The sequence below is a fragment of the Rhopalosiphum padi genome, unplaced genomic scaffold (genome assembly GCF_020882245.1).
Source record: "Rhopalosiphum padi isolate XX-2018 unplaced genomic scaffold, ASM2088224v1 scaffold18, whole genome shotgun sequence".
NCBI classification, from domain to species: domain Eukaryota; kingdom Metazoa; phylum Arthropoda; class Insecta; order Hemiptera; family Aphididae; genus Rhopalosiphum; species Rhopalosiphum padi.
This window is the reverse complement of record NW_026870005.1, coordinates 15,001-22,500: the sequence shown is the minus strand read 5'-3', so window position 1 is coordinate 22,500 and position 7,500 is coordinate 15,001. Positions and strand designations below refer to the sequence as shown.

Below are 7,500 nucleotides of genomic sequence, written 5' to 3'. Positions count from 1 at the left end.
GGCAACGAGGCCGGCCCGTACGCCACAACTCCCATACGTGCCGCGACACAAAAGTGCGCGGCGGGATTCGGCGATGGGCTTTTCCCTGTTCGCCTCGCCGCTACTGGGGGAATCACGGTTGTTTTCTTTTCCTCCGCTTATTAATATGCTTAAATCCGGCGGGTAGTCCCGCCTGATCTGAGGTCGGAACGTATCGGTGTGTTTGTGTTTTTTTTCTTAACACGGCAGCCTGCGGTCCGCGCTCCGTCCGTACGGCGACCGTCCGCGTCCGCTTCTCGGAAGCCGGAGAGGTGTCTCTAGGACTCTCAGCCGACCCGGCCGCGCTCTCGCGCGGCGGGCGGACGGGGACGTGCCGTTTTACGGCGCGAGAACCCGTGACTGTTTGCCGTCACAACTTGGGCGGACGACCGGAGGCGGGCGCCGTCGCCGTCGCCGCGAGGCAGACGGCGGGGCGTCGTTCCCCGGTCGAACCGCCAATCTCGCGCAGCCGGAGCGGCCGACGGTCTCCCGTCGGACGCCTGCCGGCGGCGCATCGGTCTGGCCGAGTATCCGGTATACGACCCTCAGACAGGCGTGGCCCGGGACCCGCGGGTCACCGAGGCCGCAATGTGCGTTCGACTGGTCGATGTTCGTATAACCTGCGGATTACACGACGACGCGCAGATAGCTGCGGTCTTCATCGATCCACGAGCCAAGTGATCCGCCGTTCGGGGTCGGGTGTTTTTTTTTTTGTTTGTCGACGAAATTTCTGCGCCACGCGTGCGCGCGGCGCAAGGTCTTTCGACGGTAACCATCTTTCGGTCGACGCTTGGTCGGGGGTCGCGGCGCGCGGGCGGTCGGCGAGCTAGTCGCGAGCGCACGCGGCCACGGGGTCGGATTAGGCGCGCGCGAGACCGGCGTGGGACGCCGGTGCCGCGGGCCCGTCTCTAATGATCCTTCCGCAGGTTCACCTACGGAAACCTTGTTACGACTTTTACTTCCTCTAAACGGCCGAGTTCGGTCATCTTCCCGGTCGCGCGACGACCCAGCCCCCGAGGGGGCCGAATAACGCGCGTCCAGTCCGAAGACCTCACTGCGGTCGTTCAATCGGTAGTAGCGACGGGCGGTGTGTACAAAGGGCAGGGACGTAATCAACGCGAGCTGATGACTCGCGCTTACTGGGAATTCCTCGTTCACGTGGAAAAATTGCAAGCCACGATCCCTAAGCACGAAGGAGGTTCAGCGGGTTACCCGGAAGCCTGTCGGCCCAGGAATGTTAACACACGCTGATTCCTTCAGTGTAGCGCGCGTGCGGCCCAGAACATCTAAGGGCATCACAGACCTGTTATCGCTCAGTCTCGTGCGGCTATTTTCGTCCGCCGCCTGTCCCTCTAAGAAGAGTTTAAGCTCCTGGGAGCCGGCGGTAGCCCTAGTAACGTATCGTGATCCGCCGGCGACGGCCGCGAACACGGCGCGCTTCACCGCGGAGCCCGACGCACGACTGACGCGCGCCGACCAGAGGTTTGCCCCCCCGGCCGACACACGCCCGCCGCACGCAGGGACGCGGATGGCGCGGCCGCGCCCGACGACCGCCGTGGACGACGGGCGAACGCGTTCGGGGATACCGGGCCGAGCCGACGGAGACGCGAACACGGACGGCCGAAACCGCCCGCGCCGCGCCCACCGCCGACCCGGGTTTACCCGCCTAGTTAGCAGGACAGAGTCTCGTTCGTTATCGGAATTAACCAGACAGATCGCTCCACCAACTAAGAACGGCCATGCACCACCACCCACCGAATCAAGAAAGAGCTCTCAATCTGTCAATCTTTCCGGTGTCCGGGCCTGGTGAGGTTTCCCGTGTTGAGTCAAATTAAGCCGCAGGCTCCACTCCTGGTGGTGCCCTTCCGTCAATTCCTTTAAGTTTCAACTTTGCAATCATACTTCCCCCGGAACCGAAAAGCTTCGGTTTCCCGGAAGCTGCCCGCCGGGTCGTTAATGAAACGCCGGCGGATCGCTAGCTGGCATCGTTTACAGTTAGAACTAGGGCGGTATCTGATCGCCTTCGAACCTCTAACTTTCGTTCTTGATCATACGAGAACGTACTTGGCAAATGCTTTCGCGTCAGTTCGTCTCGAGACGATCCAAGAATTTCACCTCTAACGTCTCGGTACGAATGCCCCCGCCCGTCTCTGTTGATCATTACCTCCGGTCCCGAAAACCGGCCCGGCGGGACGCGCGGGCGACTGGCGCCCGCGGCCCGGCGGCCCGCGCACGGAAACGCCCCGGAGGGCGATTTCGCGCGCCCGCGAAGGGCGGAGATGCGCGGGACCGAGGTCTTGTTCCATTATTCCATGCGACCAGTATTCAGGGCCTTTTGACGAGACGGCCGTGAAGCCGCCCCGCCAGATTTGAGCCTGCTTTGAGCACTCTAATTTGTTCAAAGTAAACGTGTCGGCCCGCCGACGGCACTCGGTGAAGAGCACCGCGCAGCAAGATTGGAGTAGGCGGCCGCCGTCGTCGAACCCCGACGGCCAAGCGACGCGTGGCCGCGTGGCGCGCCGGAAGCACGAGACACGTGTCCGCCTGCCGACAATACGTCCGGCCGACGTGCCGGTAACTAACACCCCGAGACGGCTGACGAGCGCGACGACGGCCGCGCCGACGGGACACGTGGTCCCGCGACACGACCGGCCGCGACACGCCGGACCGCCAGGGTGGTCCGGCACCGCCCAGACACAGATCCGACTACGAGCTTTTTAACCGCAACAACTTTAATATACGCTATTGGAGCTGGAATTACCGCGGCTGCTGGCACCAGACTTGCCCTCCAATTGATCCTCGTTTAAAGGTTTTAAAGTGTTCTCATTCCGATTACGGGGCCTCGGATGAGTCCCGTATCGTTATTTTTCGTCACTACCTCCCCGTTCCGGGAGTGGGTAATTTGCGCGCCTGCTGCCTTCCTTGGATGTGGTAGCCGTTTCTCAGGCTCCCTCTCCGGAATCGAACCCTGATTCCCCGTTACCCGTTACCACCACGGTAGGCATGGAACCTACCGTCGACAGTTGATAAGGCAGACATTTGAAAGATGCGTCGCCGGTACGGAGACCGTGCGATCAGCTCGAAGTTATTCAGAGTCACCAGGTCTTTGCGCGGGCCGCGATCGGGACGCGCACGAAGCGCGCCGCGACGGGCCGGTTTTGATCTAATAAAAGCGTTCCTCCCGCACGCGACACCCGAGGGCGCCGCGACGGTCGGAACTCTGTCGGCATGTATTAGCTCTAGAATTACCACAGTTATCCAAGTAACTTGGGTACGATCTAAGGAACCACAACTGATTTAATGAGCCTTTCGCGGTTTCACCTTAATGCGGCTTGCACTGAGACATGCATGGCTTAATCTTTGAGACAAGCATATGACTACTGGCAGGATCAACCAGGGATCTCGGTTTTACAACAACTGCGCCCCGTGTGACGCGCGCGCTGACGCACGACGCGACACCCGGGACGCGTGCTTCCGAGCGCCGGTCCGCCCGGGGGCGGGCCGACGCCGAGGGCGGTCGCACGACAGCGAGACCGCTGGGGTCCCGGCGTGCGACCGACCGCGGTTCGTGTGAGAATACGAGGGCCCGACGGGAGCGCTGTGGACACGCGCGGGCACCCGACCCGACCGCAATCGCCGCGGCCGTGATGGCGTTGGCTAGAGCGGCCGACTTGTGGCGGGCGCCACACGCGATACGCACCCGTCGCAACGTAACTCGCGTTGACGAGAGTTGAGGGAGACCGGCGGACCGCCGTCCTGTGCGGACGGCACCCGCCGGAATCGCCTCTCTCGCCCGTTTTGTAAAGGTCCCCAGCCGAGATCGTGGGGGAAGCCGGGACGCGACGCGAAGTCCGTCGTCCCGGGGCTTCGCCCCGGCGACCGCCGGGCACGGCGACGATGGCCGGCCGCGGCGGGAATGTTCTGGCGTCGAGAGTTCGTATCTTGCGAAACGGTAACGGGAGTCGTCATCGGTTGAGCGATGTGTGTCGCGCTGCCGACCCACCGGTAGGAGGGCCCGCAGCGCCAGTCGAGGTTTGCCACTCGGCGTGCGAGATGGGTCGGTCGCCGAAACGTGGACGGATACCAACTCGGCGCCGATGCCGGGCACGCCCTCGCCAAGAACTGGCGGGGCGAGAACGGCACGGCTGAGTTGGACGCGTCGGCTTCGGCGTCGCCCGTGGCTTTGCTGTCGTGTACCGTGATCGGTGATCCGACGGCCGGCTGATCGCCGACCGACCGACCGGCCGCTCACAAATATACAAAAACTCGGGTCCAACCGTCCGCCATGCAAAACCGCACGTGCGTAGCGGTCATCGCGCCGACACGCGGTCCACGCGTCCATGACGGTGCGTAGCGGTGTTCCGGGTACTCGTGTCGACGCGCGTAGCGGCGTGCCGAGGTCGGACCGTAAACTGAAAAAATGTCGAAAACCCTACGACCGATATCACTTTCGGATAGGTTTAGACGATTCCGACGAGAATACCTCTGAGGTTCGTCGACGTAAAAACAACCGGTAACGAGTTATTCCGCTGGCAACGAAAAGAAGTTAAAAATTCGATTTCGACGTCGGCCGAACTCGAAACGCCCGGGATGCCGGTACGTGACCTACCCCGACACCGCGGACTAACGCGTTACTCGATCCTAGAAAATTTTTTTTTTCCAAATCTAAACCCGTCGCGACGGCCGTACCCGCCGCGGCACCGGTACGGACGACGACCGCCGTGCCCGGACCGCGGAGGTCGGACTCGGGGAAAAAAAAAAATTTTCAATCTCGACGCGACCGCCGTGACCGACGCGTACGACGCGTACCCGGACCGTAGGTCAGCGTCCGGAGAGCCGCGGGAAAAAAAAAATTTCGACACGGCAGAGGTGCCGCGCTCCGCCGGCGACGCGATACGGGCACAGGGCAAGCGCCACGGTCGGTCCGCGGTCTCCGGGTGACTTACGGGGAAAATGAAATTTCACCGCCTACGCCCCCGTGCGCCGAGGGTTACCGGGGACCGGACGACCGCTCCGCCGGGGCCGCGGTCGGGGTCCCGGGGAAAAAAAAAATAATTTTTAAACTCGACGCGACCGCCGCGACCGACGCGTACGACGCGTGCCTACACCGACCGTGGGCGCCCGGATCGCCGGAGGAGGAAAAAAATTTTCGACCCGGCCGAGGGGCAGCGCTCCGCGGGCGACCGCCGGGGTACCGGGCGACCCGCGGAGAAAATCAGATTTCGCCGTCAGCGTGCCGTGCCCGACGGGGAACCGGCGAACCGACGACCGCACCGCCGGGTCGGAGAAAAAAAAAAAAAATTATTTTTCATCCCGAGTCCGCGCGGTCGACCGACGCGAACGACGCGTGCCGCGACCCACGGCGGGCGTCCGGAGCGCAGGTGGAGAAAAAAAAATTTTTCGGCCCGTCCGGGCGACGACGGCACGGCGCTCGCCGGTCGCGGTTCCCGCGGGAAACTTCGCCGGGGACGACGTCTCACGGTCCCCGCGGCTGACCCGGCGCCGGCGAACCCAACACCCGGCGGACCTTAGCGGTCCTAAGAGCGCGCCCCGTAGACGTGGTGCGTAGCGGTACGCACCAAATACTCACGCCGTGCGTAGTGGTGCCGCAACTCCCTCACTGTCCTTATCCTTTTCCCGGGCACGGGCGACCCCGAGTACCGGGACCCCTCGGGAGCCGGCCGACGCGTACGGTCCGCGGTCCCCGGGCCCGCTACCCGGCGGGATCCGATTCCGCCGCCTACGCCCCCGTGCGCCGAGTGTTACCGGGGACCGGACGACCGCTCCGCCGGGGCCGCGGTCGGGGTCCCGGGGAAAAAAAAAATAATTTTTAAACTCGACGCGACCGCCGCGACCGACGCGTACGACGCGTGCCTACACCGACCGTGGGCGCCCGGATCGCCGGAGGAGGAAAAAAATTTTCGACCCGGCCGAGGGGCAGCGCTCCGCGGGCGACCGCCGGGGTACCGGGCGACCCGCGGAGAAAATCAGATTTCGCCGTCAGCGTGCCGTGCCCGACGGGGAACCGGCGAACCGACGACCGCACCGCCGGGTCGGAGAAAAAAAAAAAAAATTATTTTTCATCCCGAGTCCGCGCGGTCGACCGACGCGAACGACGCGTGCCGCGACCCACGGCGGGCGTCCGGAGCGCAGGTGGAGAAAAAAAATTTTTCGGCCCGTCCGGGCGACGACGGCACGGCGCTCGCCGGTCGCGGTTCCCGCGGGAAACTTCGCCGGGGACGACGTCTCACGGTCCCCGCGGCTGACCCGGCGCCGGCGAACCCAACACCCGGCGGACCTTAGCGGTCCTAAGAGCGCGCCCCGTAGACGTGGTGCGTAGCGGTACGCACCAAATACTCACGCCGTGCGTAGTGGTGCCGCAACTCCCTCACTGTCCTTATCCTTTTCCCGGGCACGGGCGACCCCGAGTACCGGGACCCCTCGGGAGCCGGCCGACGCGTACGGTCCGCGGTCCCCGGGCCCGCTACCCGGCGGGATCCGATTCCGCCGCCTACGCCCCCGTGCGCCGAGTGTTACCGGGGACCGGACGACCGCTCCGCCGGGGCCGCGGTCGGGGTCCCGGGGAAAAAAAAAAATAATTTTTAAACTCGACGCGACCGCCGCGACCGACGCGTACGACGCGTGCCTACACCGACCGTGGGCGCCCGGATCGCCGGAGGAGGAAAAAAATTTTCGACCCGGCCGAGGGGCAGCGCTCCGCGGGCGACCGCCGGGGTACCGGGCGACCCGCGGAGAAAATCAGATTTCGCCGTCAGCGTGCCGTGCCCGACGGGGAACCGGCGAACCGACGACCGCACCGCCGGGTCGGAGAAAAAAAAAAAAAATTATTTTTCATCCCGAGTCCGCGCGGTCGACCGACGCGTACGACGTCTTCTGCGACTGACTGTAGGTTTCCGGAGCGCAGGAGAAGAAAAAATATTTTTCGACCCGGCAGAGGGGCAGCGCTCCGCGGGCGACGCGATTCGGCCACCGGGGAAACGCGACGGTCGGTCCGCGGTCTCCGGGTGACTTACGGGTAAACTGAAATTTCGCCGCCTACGCCCGGTACGCCGAGCGATAACGGGGACGCGACGACCTCGCCGCCCGGTCCGCGGTCGGTGTCGGGGGAAAAAAAAAAAAATTTTAAATCTCGACACAACCGCCTTGACAGACGCGTACGACTCGTACCCGGACCGAAGGTGAGCGTCCGGGGCGCCGGAGGAGAAATAAAATTTTCGACCCACCCGGCCGAGGGCCCGCTTATCAGCGGGCGACGCCGGACGACCGCCGGGGTACCGGGCGACCCGCAGGAAAATTAGATTTCGCTGACCCGGTACCGTACCCGACTGGGAACCGACGACCGCTGCGCACGGGGCCGCAGTCGGACTCGGAGAAAAAAAAAAATTATTTTTCATCCCGAGTCCGCCGGGCGATAGATGCGTACGTCGTGTGCTGCGACTGAGTGTAGGCTTCCGGAGCGCA

General features: G+C 63.8%; 2 non-coding genes across 2 annotated transcripts in view; both read right to left on the bottom strand.

The window, feature by feature from the left end:
• Positions 1–186, bottom strand: part of LOC132931521 (large subunit ribosomal RNA) — a 4,200-nt gene extending 4,014 nt beyond the window's left edge. Inside the window, exon 1 of the ribosomal RNA XR_009662701.1 lies at positions 1–186. This exon is cut by the window's left edge and continues 4,014 nt beyond it. This is a non-coding gene — a ribosomal RNA (large subunit ribosomal RNA).
• A 371-nt stretch (positions 187–557) lies between these two features.
• Positions 558–715, bottom strand: LOC132931522 (5.8S ribosomal RNA). Its single transcript, XR_009662702.1, has one exon. It is a non-coding gene; the product is annotated as a 5.8S ribosomal RNA (ribosomal RNA).
• Between the last annotated feature and the right edge of the window lie 6,785 nt (positions 716–7,500).